The sequence below is a fragment of the Syngnathus floridae genome, chromosome 9, assembly GCF_059516105.1.
Source record: "Syngnathus floridae isolate MCC-2025c chromosome 9, RoL_Sflo_1.0, whole genome shotgun sequence".
Classification (NCBI taxonomy): Eukaryota; Metazoa; Chordata; class Actinopteri; order Syngnathiformes; family Syngnathidae; genus Syngnathus; species Syngnathus floridae.
In genome coordinates this window covers 2299967-2321777 of record NC_142421.1, presented here as the reverse complement: position 1 = coordinate 2321777, position 21811 = coordinate 2299967, and the positions used below count along the sequence as shown (strand labels likewise).

At 37.9% G+C, this 21811-nt stretch overlaps 1 protein-coding gene across 2 annotated transcripts in view; it reads right to left on the bottom strand.

Annotated features, from left to right (window-relative positions):
• Nucleotides 1–21811, bottom strand: part of arhgef33 (Rho guanine nucleotide exchange factor 33) — a 46536-nt gene that overhangs the window by 22546 nt on the left and 2179 nt on the right. For both annotated transcript variants that reach the window (XR_015860147.1, XR_015860149.1), the window contains exons 2-5: nt 19073–19132; nt 4923–5073; nt 1651–1736; nt 84–161 (exon numbers count right to left, since the gene is read on the bottom strand). The gene's annotated coding sequence lies outside the window, so the exon portion shown is untranslated. The remainder of the gene's footprint in view (nt 1–83; nt 162–1650; nt 1737–4922; nt 5074–19072; nt 19133–21811) is intronic.

Sequence of the window (21811 nt, the reverse complement as noted above, 5' to 3'; positions counted from 1 at the left end):
CGTTGTCCTCGAACAGTGCTTACTGGAACCAGGTGTTGAACATGATAGACACACACATACACACGAGACGTGCACACACACACCTCCGGTCGCCGTCTTCCTGCTGCCGGCTGAGTCACGTGTCCATCCGCCCACGCCCGGGGTTCCAGTCACATCCAGTCCTTTATCAGACAGACATAAATGATAAAGTCTCATAAATATGTTCCATTTTTAGCGTCGGAACAGAAGGGATTGCCTTTGTGAACAACCTAAGCGCAGATATGCTGCGGCCCTTCCGTGTAGAATTTGCATGCTGTGCCGGTGTGGCTTTCCTCTCACATTTATTCGTTGAAGCTTCAAATAATAATCAGATCTATTTTTAAATAAAAAAGGAAACATTGGTATGCATTATTTTGTATTAGTGCGGGTGTCCCTAATGTTGTGTCCAACGAGGTGGAGTGTTTGCACCTCTTTGGCTCAGAGTTGCATCAGCCTGAGCCGTGCCTGACAATTGTTTATCTTCTGACACCTTTGCACACTAAAGAATAAATACAAAATTGAGGTCAAGGCTAAACTATTTACTCCCACCAAAAAATTAAAGTGGTGAAATCACTCAAACTAAAACAAACTACACAGGTTTGGTTTTATTGGGGGCATTAAGCACTACTTGTGTCCAAATGAAAATCCTCACAATACCGATACTTTCAACAAAATCTACCATGCATCGTAACCTATAACAATAAAATACGCAAACAACATCCAGCCTCTGTCACATCTTTCAGGGCGAGTTGCACAAGCTGTGGCACAGGTTTCACAATCAAAAAGAAAAATACGTCTGTACAGTTGCAGACACACACGCACATGCGCACACACACACTTTATCAGAACTGCGTCACTTGCGGCAACGCGCCCAGTTTCTGCTCAACAGATCAAAGTGAAGAGTTGAAAAGCATGGCGGTATCTGTGACTTGATTTATTTTCACGCCGTTTTCCCTTCTTTGATGCATTGCATTGTCTTTTTCTACTGTTACAAAAACACCTGTAGAAAATCTGAACTGTATCCAAAACTTTGCTACATACACCACACGGAACGGCAGGAATTCAAACCCAGAACCTCGGAACTGCAAAGCAGACGCGATAGCCACGAGTGCACCGGGCTACGTTGTCGTCATAGAAACGAAACGCAGTCATACAAAGAGGACCTCAACCCCTGTAAGAACTCAAAACAACAAACGAGGAAGAACTTACCCAGACTTGAACCCTATCGAGAATGCATTTTGCGTTATTGTTATATTTACAATTAGAGATTTAAAAATGTAACCCTGGACTAAATCCAACCAATCAAATCATATGAAGCCATGCATTTTTTTTCCAATTTACTTGATGGGAATTTGCATGTGGAAAACGTTGGAATCCGAGAAGAGCGGAAATTTTTAGTATGTGGTTCAAAACATGCAATTGTTTTGTTTTACTCTTTTGAAATTGAAATGATTTTGATTGGTTGAGAAAAGTGTGGGGCAAAAAAAAATTCCCAGAGATAAGATCTCTTTTTTTAAAATAAAGCAAATCTCTTACTACAAATTGAATTGAAAAGAAAACGGTGAATCCTCACACAACTTCATATTGTGTCCACTTTTAGTTTTCAAACAATAAACAGTCATCGTTTCACACCTTGCTGATGATGTTGTTGGGGGCGGAGTTTCTCCTCCGGGCTCGTGTTCACCTGTCAACCTTCCGCTTGCTCAACCCAGCTGCAGCTGTGAAGACCAAAAAAAGATGAGTCAGCAAATTTAGCAGCCACGGGCTCAAACAAGCTTACTGACAAATTTAGAGAGAAAAAAAAAAAAGTACACGCGCGTCACCAAAAACATCATGTGAGACTTTAAAAGAATCTCCCGAGACTTCAACTCAGGGTGGGATTTTAAAAATGAACTTTTTTTTTGGACTATCGCACCTCACCACAGATGGCAAAGAGAAAAAGCGTGATGATAACCATAGAACAAAAAGTTGTTGCGACGTGACAATGTGTTACTTTATTTCAGTTTTTTTCTAATTTGTTAATTACACCCAAATTCATTATTGTATTACACTAGAAACAAAAAAAACGGTTATGAGTCACCCTGCCTAGCTGGGATAAAAAGTCATTTCAGCTTGCTGCCACAAGGCTGAACAAAGTCCACAGTTAAAGTACGCAGTGCTTTTATAAAAAAAAAAAAAAAAAATCTTGTGGTGTGTCTGTCACAAATCTCCAGGTACTTTCCACACCACTAAGTGATATCAGCATACATCCATGCAGTCATCATCATCCCGAATGTCCGTAAACGCGCAACACAAATAAATGAGACTCCTTCCTGTTCATGTTTTGTTCATGAGGTGAAACGTGCACTTGACCTCTGTTTGTATAGATAGGAAAAATGTAAAAAGAAAACATAAAGAGGTGATTTATTTCCATTACAAGTTGCTCGCGTGGGTGTTATTACAAGCTGTCAAAATGAGCTGAAGCCTCAACAGAGTATGTGTGTGTGTGACTGGAAAGGTTTTGTGATGTGTGTGAGGCTTAGCGGTCATTGAGGTTCATTTGCTCTTCTGCTCCCAGCTATTTTTTTTATTTATTTTTTTTATTTATTTTGCTTTTCTCTTGGGCTGCCCACATCTCCCCACAAGAAACGATGTCGCCAGCCGAGCGGGTGTGGCCTGCATGACACATTCCCGCTGGAAGATCAACGTTTTATTTCTACTGTACGCATCAAAGACAATTTCAAATAACAGATGTTTCACTTTGATGCACCCTCAATAATCTCCAATATACATTAAAACTGAATTATATTTTTAAAAAAACTTTACCCACTCCAACACATTGAAAGAAACATTGAGATTTATTTTTCTTGCTTCAGCTTAATCGGATTAATTTCATAACATTCTTAAAGTAGAGCTTCCCTTCAACATGTTAGGCCTCATAAATTTTATTTCCACACTAATAGCGGTCGGCCACATCAAAGCAGTAATTGGGCTATTTGCACGGTGAATTCCAGATTTGCCCAAATATTCCGCCGGTTTCCGGTATCGGCAAAGCAAAGATGAAAATAGTTTTAAGATGCAAAACATGATTAAAGTTTCGCAATTATGTCTGATTTAACGAGGCGACTTGTTTGTTGCAATAATGCCAGCATTCCGTACATTACCTCCATACAATGACACCCCTTTCTGGCAAGAAATGACGTATAAAGGCCATACTAATCTGATTTCCTTCTTATCAAAGACATTACACAACAAATTTCTGATCAACCGGCTGGCTTAGTGGTTATCTCCAAAAGCAAACAACAAGCAAGTCCAATTTGTCATGTCGCTATTGTTCTTCATTTCCTCACTGAGAATTCAAAAAATGTCCAAAAGGCAAATGTGAACGCTTGGGGATTTCACAGTCGGGGAAATATTTGTGACACTTTTCAAACCTCAAAAAAGGAAACTAAGAAAGTCTCCAAACTATGAATACTGCACATAGGTGTTGTGGTTTTACAACAGTTTGATTTCCGATGTACTTGTCAGTATTTACGTCGAATGCTGCTGTGATTTGTTTTATTTGTTTATTTATTATTTATTCATCACTCTTATTTATTCATTGTTTGCACCTTGTTGTTTCTATTTTCCTGGGTTGTTTACTTGTATGTACATTGTGAACTATGTCTTGTCACCGTGGGATAGTGGGAACGTAATTTCGATCTCTTTGTGTGAAGAAATTGACAATAAAGCAGACTTTGACTTTTGACTTTGATATTAGCACAATAATTCAGCAGCACCACCCTGGACTATTTTACTGTTTTAAAAATGCTTGGATGAGCATGAGACAGTGTTTCTTTTGTGAGCCTGAAACAGATTGTGTGTACGTGTGTCAATGCAATTGTGGGACTTGAGACATGCCCGGACGTATTCTCAGTCAGTCAGTCAGTGGTGCACACTAAGGAAAAACATGGTAGTAGATATTAGCTATTATGCAACATGCTAACACAGTTATAATTTTTTTTTTTAAAAATGGGTCAGTTGTATTTATGTAAGTTGTTTGTGTGTGCCTCCCAGCCTGGAGAGTGCTTCTTATCAAATAATTAAAACGTCAAATAATTTTCAGCTGGAAAAATGACACCTTAGGTAGTAGCTTGAGATTGCAACAGTCATTTCTTCTGAAGCGACTCACTGACTCGTTCACTTCTGCTAAATGACTGGAAATGAGAAGCATGCAGAGCTTTATAGCGAGACAAATATAACTCGACCCCTTTCACATGCACACACACGCACGAGTTTTTCTTTTTTTTTTTATGACGTGCCCACCATTGTGATAACAGCTGTGCCGTGTCTACAGCGTAATTAAATTTAGAGGGAAAAACAATCAGATGGCTTCAACATAAAAATTAAACCACGTTAGAAAATGGGAATCGTTAAAATAATGGGATTTTAAACACACATTTTTATTATGTGTAGATAGAGACCAATGAGTAGTAAAAGGAATAAGTCTCCTGAGTGCATATTTCTTGAGATTTCTTGAGTTTAAAGAATAAATTCAAAAGAATAAATTCGTAATTTGTCTGAAAAATGTTCTAATATTTGCATATTTTTAAACGGGAACCTCCACATTAAGCTCACGCAGCATGATTTTTCTTTTTTATATGTGAAAATCAAAAGCCTGCATTGTGAGCACTTGAAAGGGCAGATGTTCACTTTTTTGGCTTGCTCTCATGATTTATTTTTTTAAAAAAAAAACACATCTAACAGCCCCTTGTGCTCAGCTGCCATGCCGGCCATTGCGCCATCCGACGTGACCTCAGCGTGCAGGCCATTGCGCCACCAACGCCGGAAAGAGCGGAAATGAAACCTCAACACCTGGACAGCCAAAACCACAAAATCCAACCTCGGTGTAGGTGCTTTATCGGCATTTACAGCTACTTCCTTACATGGTGGGAAAAAAGAACTCTCCGTGGGAGTGATGGTGCCACAAATGAAGCTGCAGCTGCAGAGTGCTTCCTGGGACTGCTGCTGCAACCAACGCCCTCGCACCATCTCATGATGTCGATGAAGTCAGGAGGCTGACTCAGCAATATGGAGCTGAAATACAAAGACAGACAGAGAAGAAATGAGAGCATGAAAGTGATGCGTCAAAGACTACAAGGGCAAAGTTCATTGCATCATTTACAACATACAGCAAATCCACATTTCATTTATCTGAAAGACTGCATTCCTCGATAGGTGCTGCTGATTTGGTTAGCAACAGAGTTCAAACACTTAACTGTCCGTATGTGGAAAAAAACAGTTCCAGTTTTTGGATGGGTAAAGGAAGGTTTATTTGTGATATTGGTCAGTGTAAGAGCCAAAAAGTGAAAGCGTGTGGGTGGGGTTTGCTCTCATCTTGTGAGTGTGTCATTGTGGGTAAAATAATGTTTGCAAAGATCGAAGTGATTAAAACTGTTTTTCCTGTTATAACATGCAGAGCCCAGCCATTCATCTCCAACCCTTTCAGTCATGCGTCTACACCAAAAGTCATCAAAAACAAAAGTCCCATTGTCAAATTAGCTAATCCATCAAAGATGAATTCCAAGTGCCACGTTTCGAGCATATATTATATCGTTGTTGCATTTGCTTATCTGAAATAAAAAAAATTACGTTCCAATTCAAAATCTAACAGAATGTATGTCTCACATTACGATTCAGAGACAGCAGCATCGTAACAACGACTATCGATTCAGTCAGCTGTACAGACACAGTCGCCAGGTAAGCTTTTAACACTCATCAGGGTTATTTGGATAAATGTGTTGGAGGCATCTACGCTCTTCATCTTGCAAGAAGACAAAGTGCCGAGTCATCCATCAGGACTCGGGAACATGCCCGTGTCCCCGATGTGATTTATTCATGCAGGCAATTCATCAAGTCAAGTACCCCCGAGACAAAGCTTAAAAGGGCTTTTTTTTTTAGCCTTGTCAATTTTGCTCAATATCAAGTTTGCTTACGACGTATTGAAAGTGACGAGAGAAAAGGAATGCCAACCGCAGTGCTCTACTTATTAAAGAGCAGTAAGACGAATGGCCTCATCCTAATTGACGGATTATAATGGACGACTGTAATTTATCTCAACACTTCTTACGGGCTCTTTAATCAAAATGTCTGACTTTTTAGCGGATTCATCATTGGTACAAGAATAGTTAAAATTGTGTGGTGGCAAAGTAAAAGTCTATTTAGGTTGTGAGAAAATACATCTTGGGTGATTTAACTTGTTTTGATGCTAAAAGACTTCAGAGGGAATGCGAACAAAGCAGCTTCTTGTCACCTTTTTTTTTTTTTTCCCCTGAGCCTGAGCGACACTGCAGGCAAAGACGAATGCCGCAGCTTTAATTACATATTCAGCAGACGACACAAACAACTTTATAAAGGTCAAACACGTGCATCAAAAACTGATATATAATTGGGGAGATGTTTGAGTTAACTTTTTTTTGTTACAAAGAAATAAAACCAAAATTTAATGTATCAATTGTGGTAATGCACTGAGTAGCAGTTTATAAATAAATCAAATAAATAAATAAACAAACAAATAAAATTTAATATAATAAATAAATAAATACAATTTAATTTAATTTAGTTAATAAATAAATACAATTTAATTTAATAAATAAATAAATAAATAAATACATAGATAAATACATAAATAAAAATCAAGGACAAGTTGTTGGGGTTAGAAAACCTGCCACTCATCACATTAGCCATAAAAACAAATTACACATGAGCGAGTGCATCATTGTGCTGATAAATGACTCGGTCAAGTGAGTTTGGGGCCAGTTTGATGGATGAGCCGATGTTTCTGGACTACTTACTTAAGCGGCGGCGGCGGGTCAAAGGGTGAACGCCAGCGAATGGTACGAAGGACAAGTCTTCCTTCGGGAGCTTATCACATGTTTTCTAACCTTTGCACCCAAGATGTTTATCACGCTCACCGAGCGGGAATGACGCCAACACCCTAAACAACAGGAGTGGTTTTGTTATTCAACTGCAGATGGGCTCGTCATTTGTAGGATAATATCAAACAATGTTAGCAAAGTGCTAAAATTTAAAATCAAAAGAAAGAACAGAAATCTATTATAGTAGGAGGTCTCTAAAATACATATTTTTTTTTAAAATTTTAGTGACAAAAATTGAATTTGTCCTTCATTGTTGTCACGTTGTTTACATAGACTGACATCCTGCTAACAAGTCAAATGTGGATTTACGTCTTCAAAGTGAAGCAACTCGCTCGCTTTGGTCATATGGCTTTCATTAGCGCCGTGCCATCATAGCTCGGGGTCAAACGAGGACACAAAAGCAGCGGCGGCATGAAACAATTAAAAGTGAGCGACGTGCAAACTCACTGGACTCGTTGGCTGCCGTCCCAGTTTTTCTTTTGTTGGCAAAATGGTTTCGTTTGACATGAGATGGGCTGACTCATCAGATGAAGGTGCAGATAAAATGAGCAGAAAGAGCGAAGGAACAAGATGGGGGGGGGAACGAATCTTTTTGGGATAGTTTGACCCTTCAATGGATATCGTGCTGCTCCTTTAGGTGTGCGTACTCTGGCCACGTGGGGGCGATATAATACAAACAGAGAAACACGCAAAAAGGTTTCCCAATATTAGTCTTTTTTTTTTTAAGACTACTTAGTTTAAAAAATAAGAATAAAGAATACATGCCTTTAAGCATTGTTATATTGTCTGTCCACAAGTATTGCTGCACCATTTGTGTTCATTTTGCATTTTTCAGATCATTCACATCACAGGGTGTCACTGTAGCTAAAAGGTCATCTGAAGTTGCCCTTTTTGCTTTTGTTTTTAAATCGTAAGATGTCAGGTGTCTTTTGACATCAATGGAAGTCTTGCACAAACACAGAACACGCTTCTCAGTCAGTTCCGCACACAGGATACAGTCGGATGTGAGTCACGGAGGTGTGGCCTGGCTAAGGCTCATATTGATCATAATGATGGATGGACTTTCTCCACTTTAGCTAATTTATCCCCAAAGACAGTGGCGGGAAGGGGGTTCTGTCATTAAAGAGAAGAGGAAAGAGAAAGGGATCAAAAGATAAATGTAGTAGCTATCAATAAACAGCCGGAATAGTTTCGACTTCTCACTTCCTCTTATTCGTGTTGGCGTGGGAAGATTTTGAAGCCCGTCAGCAACATTTGGGCGTGAGACCCTGGAGCCTGGTACGGCTCAGTGTGGCCCAAATATTGCGGAAAATAAAGATTGCACTCATCCAGTGAGCAATGCAAAGGCTAGTGGTGCGCATTCAACAAGCCTGACTCATAGCGTGTTTTTATTACAGTGACTACTCAGGAACGATTACTCGGAACCAAACATTTTTTGCTGAAAATAGATTCTGTAAACGGCAGCAGTTTACAATAAGAAAGCACTTTTGGAGGGTTTAATGCTGCATAATCACAGAGTAGTTTAATTATGCGTTCAGGGTTTAATAATAATGAATAAACGTGAATCCTCTTTTTGCAAGATTTACTCTCTGCTTGCTTATATTAAGCTGCTTCAACAAGGGGCCTCAAAACAAAGCCAGCAAAAAGCTACTGTTGATTTGGCGGCCGTCGACTCACCATGGGCCTCATCTGTACAGATTATCAACAAGCGGGCAGCCAAATTAATCTTTTCAAGCGTCTCCGACGCCTCGATTTGAATGTGTAAATGTCAGACAGTCTCACTCACATCTGGCTCCCGTGTGCAGGCGCATGCAAATCAAACGGAGACAGACACACACAGTAAATGTTAATATAAAGGGTGGTTCCGTATTGTACTGTTTTCTGTGTGAAGTGTCACAGCTTTGTCAAGATATATATATATTTTTTTCTGAGCCGAACTTGTCCGGAAATAACCTTTTCAGTCAGGCAAGGAAATACATTCGGTGGATGCTTGACCGTAAACACTAAATATATCAACATTAGTTGCAGTATACACAAATGCACAGGACAGAAGCATAATATGAAATATGAAATCTATATATACACACTGTCCAAAAAATTTAGTTGATTCAAAATTGAAATCAATTTTGTTAAAATAAATAAATAGTATTTACCAAACCAGGGAGAAAAACACACTCCACAAATTGCAGAAGTATGCACATACACGCAGTCAGAAATAAGCAACCAGCAGTACGCTGTGAAGCACTACATGTTTATACAATCACATCCAGAAAATTATATTCAATATTAGGAAGAGCAATCCCTCACCACCGCTATTATTATTATATGACAGTGATAATCAAAATAAGCATTATGAGACAAAGTCACAGACACACCAGTGTTTGATAAACACCCAAAATAACAATAAATAATGTGTAATATTTATCTCATAAAGTACATATTTATATTAAATGATCAGACCCAGAGAGACTGATCACAACTCTAATGAACACATTCATTTTTGAAACTCAAATAATTATATTTTCATCGTGTGTGGGTGTAAATATCGTCAATATTGCGCAAGGTTGTCATTTTGAGACTGACATGACATGCTCTTGTCAATGTGAAAAAATGAAATGATGCATATTCAAAAACCAGGTAATATTTGTTACACACGCATACAATTGTTTCATCCTTTTACTTGTTGTTGCTGAAAAGGTCATAATGCATTTTCTGTCTTATTTTTCTTTCCAGTCGAAAGTGAGTGGGTTGTTACAGAATAGAAGACTCGATGAGGGAAATTTCCCTTCCTGTTCTTGCTGGTTATTATCGCTCCACCTAAGCGTCATGCAGTTTCACTTTGACTTGTGAATTTATTTGTGTGAAAAACATGTGACATCAAATCAGCTACACATAATATAGATGCAAGATGAGAATGAGAATTTTGTGGGCTAAATTGTGAATTTGAAACAATGCGAGGTAAGGGTGTAGTTAAGGTATCGGGCGAGTTCCCAGACATTGATATGTTTTACATTTAGACTAGAATTGAAGTGTAGGATGATTGTAAGGTGACACAATTGTCAACTAAAAGTAATTTTTAATATAATAAACTTGTTTTTCACATTTATGTACGTCTTTGTACTTTATCAATTCTATGACCATTTAAGTCGAAACATAATTGGAAATATACTTCTGGCTATTGAATTCTGAGGCAAATGTAATAAGTTGTGATGTCAGCATTTAACATTTATTTTCTTTTTCTTAGTCACGGTGTAAATTTACAATCATTACAAATTTGGTTTTTGGGATAAAACTTAAAATGTAAAGCATTTCTATTAGTATTTCTTAATTGTAATTCTTCAATTGTATAGTAGCAAAATTAATAAAGGATTATTTTTGAGAAAATTAGCATCTGATGTGACATTTTATAAATTTCACAATTTTAAAATAGAATTTAAAAATGTCCTTCATTGGATTTGATGGAATTTGAATCTTCATTGAAATAGAAATTGGCAAGTGGCATTATTAAAGTACACATGGTTGCCACTATTAATTAAGACATTTTTTTAACGTGGAGCTTTTTGTCAGCGCATTTGTCTTAAATTACAGATCACATTCAGACAAAGGCTGACTTTTTTTTTTAAAAACAAATACAAGTTTAAAAAGGACATCTTCCCCTCCGTCGCAATTGAAGGGATTATTTATGTCACGGCAAATAAGATCTTGTCTCAGTCTGAATCATAGTTTCAATATTAGTAGCAAAGTATGTTTTTTTTCTTTCCTCAAAGGAACAACAAACAAACACAAGCATTTAAATGATTGTTTGTTTCACGCGGACTCGTGCTGCGGCACACAAACAAACAAGGCCGACGGGACTATTTGCACACCACAAAAATCAGTCGCATCAGAAAAGAGCGGCAACATTTTTACACGACATAATAGACAACAGCCACAAAGAATGATTCAACAGCAGAGAAATTCAGAAGAATATGTGGGAAGTGTAGAAGTTCTTTGTTCTGCCACTTAAAGACAACAACCCCGGAGGAAGGACACCGACCGGGGTGATCGGGTTTCAAAAGGTAGAAAAAGGAAGCCAAGAAAAGCCCGATATGACTTTTGACATTTCTCTGTGTTGAAGGGGAAATAATGATAAACTGAATAGAGTCGCTCCCTTTCAAAAAAAAGAAGACACAGGTAGATCGTGTTTCAAGAAACGGGCAAAATCAAATATTTAAAAAAAAAAAATTGAAAAATATCATCACAGTTAAAATTAATTGAATTAAAACAGTAGGTCATCCATTCAATTAGTATATTTAACTTCTGTCAAATATTTCAAATTTATATCTCTGTTGCCATGTGTATGCTTTTGCTGCTGTGGTTTTGGCCATCAGCGCGAGCCTCTATGGGTTGTTGCCATCCTTCATCACAGTATTAAAAAAAACAACAACAGAGGTGCAACGTAAAACTCTCAAAATATAAAAAGGTAAAATAGATGAGGTGTACATCTCCAGCCTATCTAGGCAGCAAACAGGTTAGGCCCGAATCAACCAGACTAAACAAATTCTGATGACATTACATCACAAGACAATAAATAATGGATGACCGGTTATCAACTCTGGTGTACCTCGGCACCCCGTTTAGGCAATCAGGTCAAAGGTCAGTGGTTGCTGCCAAACCTAACCATGTTTCCCATGCTTCAGCATATCACCACAACATAAAACTCCCAAAATACCAAAGGTCGTTTAGGCGGAAACTGGGAAACTGGGCTCAAATTAACCGAGGAGCAGGGTGTGTGTGTGGGCTTTGTTTCAGGAAACCATTTCCTGTTTGCAACCGTAAGTCACAGTCCAACAACCGCAGTGACGATCCCGGGAACCAAACAAAAGCATTGTGGTGGAAGTTGGCAAACTATTAAACCCCTTAAAGATGCTCTTATCCACGTATTTATTTTCATCAGGATGGAATTACAGTGGTGCCTTGAGATACGAGATTGAATCCATCGTTCTGCCAAAATGTTGCTTTGACTTGAGAGTACAAATTGTACCAAGCAGTAGTTTGGCAGAGGGCGTAGAATCCTTCTTAAAAAAAGAAAAGCTGTTTATTACCAATTCTAGGTGGAGATAACTTCAAACTGTCAAACAGACCTGCAGATGTGTGTGTCTTGTGTGTCTATGCAAAATGCCGCATGTGTGAGTTTGTCTAGTCGGTGTGGGAGGTGAAGCAACTGTCAGTAACACTTTTGTTTTCTCGTGCGTCTGTACGTGCATGTTTGTATGTAGGAGTGTTGTAGCATAACAACAGTCCTCCTACAGTCTACCACTAAAAAGAAAAACCACAAAAAAGGTCATTATGAAAATGATCCAACCATAAATGGAATGTAAAAGCCATTCATGTAACGTTGACCGGTACTAGTATCAAGCGTCCTCCAATCGGGAACTAGAAATTTAAAGAAGAGAAAATTATTTATTTTATGCAAACTGAAGGAACATTTGGTATGTTGGATGATAAAGATCTTTTTCAAAAATCATCCGCCATTGTTTTAGGGGAAATTTTACGCGTCAAACGTACGTGCCGTATCAGTCCTTGGCATCGGTGACTGCTTAAGAATTTAGTGATCATACTGGTAGCCGTTTGTAAAAAGTGGTATTGAACATCCCGGGTGATAGTTAGGATTTGATTTAGCATGAGTATTAAAAACTGGGGTAACTTACACTGCAATATACCCGTAAGATTGTTTTGTGCGAAATTGTGTCTCTTTCCATCTGTAGAGACCCGTAAACAAATTTGGCTGCTGGCTATAATTCAATCAAATAAATAAACAGCGTACTAAAATCTGACATTGTTATTGAGCATATAAACACTTCAAATTAGGGATGTGACAAAAATTACACTTGAGGCAGGAGTCATAGTATTAATACATGTTTTCATTTGAAATATCTTAATCACATCCAGCGACTAGTTGCTAGGCTGAGGGGGGGGGGTCAAATAGTCCAGATGTTGAGGATGTTGAGATTCACAAGTTTGGTTTTGGCATCAGATGACGTGCAGGACGGCCCGGCCCGATGGAGCAGCTGCATCGTCTTCTCGCCAGCACTCACAAACTCTGCCAAGCAAGTTTTTTTTTTTTGGAAGTGTGACTACAGGCAGCTTTAATTGGGACCATCCCTCATCTCTTCATGATGTCTCAGACAACTTCTCTTCATAATCGTTACAGTAAATGAGGCAAGAGTTATGTGACACGACATTCTGGAATCCTAAATAATTCTTTTGTTTCCACTCTCAAATTCTCTTCTGCTTAGATGGGACCCCCCTTTATCAATTTGTCAATTTGCTCAATGCTAACATAATGGAAAAAGCCATAGACAGGCTAACGGAAATTAGCATAGATGTTACGGTAGTTATAAACAAATGCGACACAAACAAACAGGGCAGTCTTTCTATTTCTTCTTTTATCTATTTTTTGTTTATTTATTATGCATTTACAGGTATTATCTGTGCTTTACTGTCATTGTGTTTTATCGCAACCAGAATATGAAGATTTGATTAAGGTCTTAGGAGAAGCTGAGTAGATGACCATTAGCCCATAAATATTGGCTTACTCTGAACTCTTTCAGCCCCCCCACACACACACTCCTGAAACGATGGCTTCGCCTACGCCCCTCCGAAAGGACCGTTTCAAGCTCCCCTTTGAACACAGTTTGCAGCCCTTTAAAGAAAAGAAAAAAAAAAAGGACACTGGTGGCATGCAGTTTTATAGTTTCAAGATTCTAACCGTCATGTCAAACCGAGTGAGTCAGTTCATCGCCGTGGCAACCAACTGTACGGTTGCTGCTGATATCAGCTTTTACCTCAATCAAAAGGTCATCAGAAGACAATGCGTGCTAATCTGCAAGAGCTGGGCTAAAAATACCTCAATTCAACAGCATCTGATTTAGACACTTATGAGATATGGTCAAACATCATTGGCGACGTGTACAGAGAAGTGATGCGTGCGAGAAAATACTAAAATAATCGTTCATTTGCATCGTATCCTCAAACGACTATCTTTTGTTTTTACAAACAAAATGCAAACGTCAGGCTTGTCTAGTAATAAAAACAGGAGTGTCTTTAAAAAAAACATGCAATTATTCAGTTAGTCCTGATAATCGTATCCAGTGAAGTATTTGTAAGCAATTTGCAAATTTGGCGTGAGGGTGTTTTGATAGAAAACTTATGTCATGTCTATTATAAAAATATTGCTTTGGCGCCAACTTGTGGCATCTTGGGACCAAGGAAAACTTTCCAAATGAGGGCTGAAGCTTCATTAAGTCAACAGAACGATAATACACTAACACAATGAGCAGACTCGCTAAGAGGCTACCACTTTGTCCAAAGTACATTGGAATAGCCTAAAAAAAATGGCATTTTATCCTTAATGTTACCCATCTAAAAAAAAAAAAAAAAATTTAATATAATGACATGTTCCAATCATTATTGAAGGAAATTTGTGTTTTTAACATTTGAGGACCTCACATAACCTCCACTAACCATTTCTTTTCTGGCGTGGGAGTCTCAACATTTTCTTATGTAAATAAAATTCCCTCAAGCAAATTTGCAAATACACACAAGAGTTCCACTAAAACATTTTAATAGCTTTCAACTTTCTAGAACCCCGAAGAACTTTCTTATTTACTAGCTAAGGTTCACTTAGCCCTTTTTAGCTGAAGGAATAATACAAAAAAAACAACAACCATGCACTGAAATGAAATAAAGTGCTGAAAAAGAAGAAACACTATTAAATCAGTGTATATTTGTGAAAATAAATGTATTTATTGAGAGTAACCCCGTTGAAATGCAGCATGTCATTTTCTCATTGGAATGTAAATGTAGTTTTTTTTTTTATGTGTGATAAGCATTTCATAATGTTGTTGTTTAATAAAAAATATAACCTGTCATTTTTGTTCACACCTCTGTAACCTCACCAATAATTGATTGAGCATATTTCCACACACTCCCAGAAAGAAAAACTGGCCATATACAGTAACTATGATCTAGATTTGTTTTTTATGAAAATCAAACTTATTCCAATATAGGCAGCCATATTTGTTTTAATAAATCAAAACTCTGACAACTCTACGTGTTTTTTAGGCCTTAAAAAAAAAAGTGTCAGTTTAAAATTCGGCCATACGGTTTTGAGGCCTTTTTTTGTTCAGAGCAGGTGTCCTTCCTCTTTTTTTTCTGTCAATATTTTTGGCCTCTCCATAATATATCATGTTAAAAACAATATACAGACAGAGGGGAATACATTGATAATGTTGATTTTTTTTTTTTTTAAGTTCTCTGCATGCCGACTTGAACTGGAAGGTGAATATTAATACACTTCAAAAAATACTTGCATCATATTCATAAGTGAATGTGACACTTTTAAAGCAATCAATGTGAGTTAAAGCGTTAGTAGTCAAATATTTTAGTACAAAATCAATATTTGAGTACTTAACCTATGTACAGTATATCATTTATTAACATATATATATTATGGCAATACGTCTTTTCTTGAGTGAGAAAGTGAAACCCCAAAACAAAATTTCAGCCCAATTCCGTACCATAATCACACACAGGAAGTTTATGTGACATTATCTTCACTACTGTAATGATGAACGTTTTCCTATTTAAGAGCTGTGGGGACTTCTATTTGACGATGGTTTTGTTATTTAACGAAAGAAGACGCAACTCTGCCTCTCCTGTATGAAAAGACGTCATTCTTAAACATTTCGACCCTAATAAAGTAAATTATAATTTGGGGGGGGCAAATAGTGCAAAATAAGCGTTTAAAGGTTTACTGTAAATGACACAGAGGAAAAGTTTCATTTTTGTAATTCATGACATTTATAATAATGTTTTTGGTTGTTCGTTTCTGACGTTTAATAGGATTTTTTTCCCCCACTTTTTTATGACGTGACAGATGCGCGGTTTCTACCCATTTAACGCACGCGTACTTACTAATTAATATTAAGAAATTAATAAATGTTCGCTATAATGGCATTAAAAATATGCCAACGAAGCCCTTATGAGTGTTTAAAAGCAGAAATGCGCATTTCAACCCACATAAACATTCACGGTAATTGTATGAAAAAATACCAAATGAATTCTTTTTCTTTTAAATATTTACACCTTTAACGAACAACCCTTGATGTTTTATAAGTAGTTCGTTATTTAAATCTTAGTTATATGCGAATGGTGCGGGTTTTTTTAATAAACGCGTTCGACCTCATTTCCCCTGCTTCGTGTAATTATTAACACAGAATAGTTTTGAAAACGTTATTTAATTTGTTTTCCTCTCTAATCAAACGTGAGGTCGTTGGAAATAAAAAATAATAATAACAACACGATTGTTTTTAAAGACGATTTTAAAGTTTAAAAGTGTGACTGGTAAAAGAAAGAAAATCAAGCATGGTTATTTTGAACGGTCATTTGTCGAACAAAATTGAGACGGCGTTGGGTGGGGGAGCAATAATTAGGCCATCCGTAAAAATAACAAATTAATAGTTTAATAGTCGCGCGATGTTTCCTAAACATACCAAATCGGAATATATATGAGGATCATGACAGCGTTTTTTTTTTTTGGTGTGTTCTCCACAGACTAACAAATTGAAAGAGGTAAATATTAAAACATACTTCATAAAGCATTCATGGACGGATTTTATAAGCTGCGATGTGATATGAGATCAAAAGAGTCGTTTAGGAGTCAATCACTACAATATTCAATATCAATGTACTTGCAAAGCCATAAAAATTTGGGAGATTATGAATACATTTCATTTAGTACCTCAAAACATAATATTGTTTTGACGACTTCACATTTGACTTAAAGTGAAAATAACCAATTACAAAAAAAAAAAAGAAGCCTTAACATTAACATTAATCTTTTTTTTTTTTATAAACAGATCTATCTTAGGCCACATTGTGATTAATTCCTACGGAGTATATTGTTGATCATTCGCATTAGTGAGATTGTTTTTGCATAAAAACGAGATAAAACAGAAAAATCAATTAAGACAATTCAGTGATTAAGATTGTGCTGAATAAATAATAAATTTATATTTCACAAAGAGATATATACTGGGTATATCGGGGGAAAGAAGTGACAATGGTGGAAAGAACTCAAAACTTTCAGCGTTGAAATTGTAGGGACGAGTCGCCCTCTCGTGGCATAAGGAGGAACTACTACGGCAACAACACGCGGCGTATCATGACGTCACATTACTGGCAGCCTCTGCGGTGGATTGGAGTTTGTTCCACAGAGAAATGCTGCACTCAACTTGTCGGTAAACAAGCTGCGGCTGACTTCTGCTTATTTTTTTTTATTTTAAAATGACTGTTGTGATTATGATTACACTTTTCTCGCTTGCATAATTACCACAACAACAATCAAAATCATCTCGACAAGGCAAAAGTTGTCAAGACTAGCAAAATAACTCAACCGAACCAAGTCACTTTTGGCAAGTTGCGGGGAACCCACAGCAGCTACCAAAACGTTGGCGCTTGACACGGAAGAGACAGAGATGGTCCCCAACACAAAAAGGAAATGTAGTCCTGCTGTTTTGGTTAGCAACAAAGTTCATAGAGGCTGTGAAGTTAACCCTATTGAAAATATTTGTGGGGGAAAAATGTCAATCAAGGCAGGAGTCAAAAATATTTGGATGTATATTATTCATGTTGTGTTGACCGAAGCTGCTACTATTACGGTTGTTTTAAAAATAATAATAATAATAATAATAATAATTCAACAACTTTGCCTTGCGATTTCCTTGTAGAGACCACTAAAAGAATTTCTAAAAGTATTTCCCTCATGGATAAAGTATCTATCATTTTTCTTGATGTCTCTCAAGCGGCTTCACTAAGTTCGTATAGGAAGCAGGGAAATAAAACGATAAGAGGATGTGAGAGAAAATATGAGTGACTTAGTCATTTGAGTCAACAGCACAGTCATAAGTGCGCCTGCGTGTGTGTGTGTGTATGAGGAAAAAGAAAAAGTACAACAGAATACACGTGCCCACGCAAGCATCTAATCCAAGCCATTTAGTACCTTCCTTCATGGGATTCATGATTCAACAATTTCTTTGTCTTGAATTCAGAATATACAAAAATATACATAAATATGACTTGTTTCAAATACTGTAAATAAATCATAAAATATTTTAAAACTTATAAAACTACAGTCAATTGAATATTTCAAATATTTGAACACCAAATAGCACAGAATGAGAAAAAAATAATGTATTTATATAAATATATTTATTCTATAGTGGTATTCAGTAGTAGTTGGGGTCAACTTGTCATTGTGGTGCCACCTCCAGTGCAGGATGAGGTTTTCAAGTGATGTCACCGGTATTCTGTCAAACGCGGGGTTGCGGTGTGCGACTCAAACTACTCGGCAACACAGGCCACTGAGTCATTTGTGTCATGGCCCTCCCACACGGCTCCACCCACACAGAGTTTGTGCAAAACCCGGCAGTACCACCTCATCCGAATGCATTTCGATAGATACTTGGTCCGGCACATATTTTGCCATGTTCAGAGACGTTGGTTAGTAATCATGTCTGGTGTCCCTCTCTCTATGTGGCCCCTCCCATCCTTGTTACCCAGCTCAGAAATCATTGACCTCTTTGCTTACAAATTAGTGTATCAACTTGTGTTGGCTTCATGCGCCACATGCCCAGATCTGCAAAATTTTGCAGTAATTTATCTTTGATCGAATGACGTCACAGCCACCTGGGAACAGTTTTAGACTAAAACCTATCCACGTAGACTCGTCTGGACCCTAGATTGCTCGCCAGTCTATCACAGCACACAGACAAATGAGTATTCACATTCAGCCCTGCGTGACATTAGCTCATCGATAGATTTTCATATTATTGCTTAGCATCAAGCTAGCACCGTTTCAACAAACGACTTTAAGTACATCTAATGGAGACGTTCTCTGTCAATACACATCAACAAGTAGCCCTGATGACCTCACCAATCACTTGACCTCATCCCCAAAAATACAACTTCACCTTTTTAGTTTCTTTTTCTGAATTACACTCCCATCAAAACAGCATTGCCAAATTGAACCCAGACAGACCACCAAACAACCTCCAGATATCATTTCCACATCAAAGTTTAGACAAAAAATTGATTTTCAGATGATTTTCACTCACCGTTTGCGCTTCTTCATCTTTTTCGCTTCTTCTGCTTCAGTGGAGGAGTCTCACTAAAGCCTGAGAGAGTCGAAAGGGAAAAAGAAGAGCGAGTTGGAATGTTTTAATCACTCCAATGGAGGCGAGTCAGCCACCCACGCATACATCGCATCAACATCACACACGCACACACACACACACACACTCACACACACACGATGAGTCTCCCAGAGATTTGGAGAGCAAAAAGGCATGGAATGAGCTCATGGCTAAAACAGAGAAGAGAAGGGAAATAATGGAGAAAACCTGAAGATGAGAAGCGGAAAGAATGAAGCGAATGAGCACTGCGGTTTGATTTGAGTCATCAAGTCAAAGACACAACACCCCCCACAGCCACCCCACCCCATTTTCGACTTATGACTTCTGAGCTTGTGAGTGTGCACATGTGTCATGAGAAAAAAAAAAAAGAGAGAGCAAAGAAGCTTCCCTTTTCCCAGAAATCTCAGGAGACATTGGCCCTCTCTGGGGATGAAATGGAGGTTTCAGTTCACATGCCATATTGTGGAAACGCAATGCATGCTGGGAAGCCATTTCTTTGCACATTGACTTTTTATACCTACTCTACATTGTTATCACAAATGAACACAGAGAGGAGCCACGGCATAATCATAAGACTTGTACATTGCATAAGTGGAGTCATGTTACCCCGCCATGTTGCGGAAGTGTTTCTTGTACCTAACCAGAAGAGTTGAGACAGTGGTGTCTTGAACTTCCAGTTTTTCTCCAGTGAAATGAATAAAAATGCCATTCATGCGTTCCGACGCCGCCACTCGAAAAACAAACAAAATGTGTCAAAAAAAAAAAAGTCATATTCAATTTAAAAGAAAACAGTAATCAGAATGAAAGGAAATTTCCACTTTTTTGTTTTTACTTCAATATAATGGATATCGTGAGGCTCGTTGGCCACAAGGGGGCAGTATAATACAGACAGCGATAAATGTCACTGGTCAAAAGTCCTCAGTGAGCCACAATTTTATTCTTCACAGAGGATAAAGAATGCATGCCTGTAAGAATTATGATCAGAAAATCAGGTTACTTTCAATTCAAGGCACTCACTCCCATCTCCTGAACCCTTCCTGACATTTCTTTCTGTGCAGTCTGTGTGATCATGAGTCAGACTCAAAAGGATTTGACTCACATCCTCCATAGTCTAAACACTCTCAGAGTCCAGGTCACATGGAGAAAGAGACTTTTGTGTTTCTTATTAGACCACACACATCATTTTGCACTGTTGACCAGCATCCGTGTGAACCTTTGTTATCTCCATGTGTGGTCTATATGAATCATGCGAGTAACAGAGTAGTCATGTATGTTCTGATTTTGACCACCAAAGTTTTTGTCAATCCAGTGAGTCATAACATGGATTTATTTCACATAAATATCAATATAACAACTAGAGGTGTTTGCCCTGTGGCCCTGGTAAACATGTTATAAAATAACCTGTGGTGACAGTGAACGCACCTATCAGTAGTAAAGTACACAAACATGCTGCGTGTGAACCAAACCGTGCCGGATTCTCACCAATCTCCCATGATCTTCGCTTTACACACCATAACCAATCAATACACGCAGCCGACGGCTTCTGCTAGTCAATAGCGCCTATTAGGTCGGCGGGACTTCAAAGATGTAACATGAAAAGTGCGGGAAATCAATACTGCTGCGCACATAGCAGTCTGGTGAAACAAATGTGCGAAAATTACATGACTATAACTTTGCTTTGGCCTCAATCGATACTCAAAAAACAATTAAATTTGTTACACTAGAGTGTAAAAAATGAGCTCATTCAATTCATTTAAAAACAAAAAATATTTAATTTATATGTGTAATTCTCTTGAAATTATGCGTTGAGGTTAGGTTTTTTTAAAGATGTAGTTTTTCATTTGTACAGCAGATGGCGGCGTAGAGGTTAGGGTTTTTTTTTTTAATGTAGTTTTTAATTTGTACAGCAGATAGCGGCAGAGTATTTATGTAACGCAAGGCTCGGGAAAGGACGTCATTTTCCTATTTTGCCGCTAGGTGGCGATACAGCTGAACTTTTGAACTAGTATGTGGACGCCACACTGGTTTTAGTGTCATCATGTATAACTGTATCTATTTGAATAAGAAAATTAGACTATAATATCTAAATGTAAACCCCTATAACATACATTTTGTAACATTCACATGAGAATCATGCTCTGGCTGGTTTTTAGATACCGGTTTGCTGGGGGGGGGGCAGAGATGTCACCTACATATGTGCGTTTGCACATATATTCCACGTTAGACAACTTTTGAAACGTGATATCTTGTGTGCTAAATGCAAATATTAACTCATGCCTTCAGCATAACGCGTCCTGGCCAATATTGTTCCAGAGCATATTTGACACCCTCATAAAGGTGTGATAAACTACGAGCCAAAATTGCACATGCATAAGATAGGATCATTGAAATTGTGAAATGTGACTGACACATCACCGTCGCTGGCGTAAGAGTTAAGATGTTTAACATACTAAGAAAGTGCTTGATGCCTGCAGGTTGTTTTGATAGCTTCAAGGCCAAACTAACTGCTAACAATGCAAACCCAACCATAGAACAGCTTTAAAAAGACGCTTGCCAACACAAATAAACTGAATGTTTTTCTTTGGAAACTGTCAATAAACAAAGCAGCTAATTCTGCATACTACTGTGACCAAACGTAACCATGACTGACAAATAACTGGC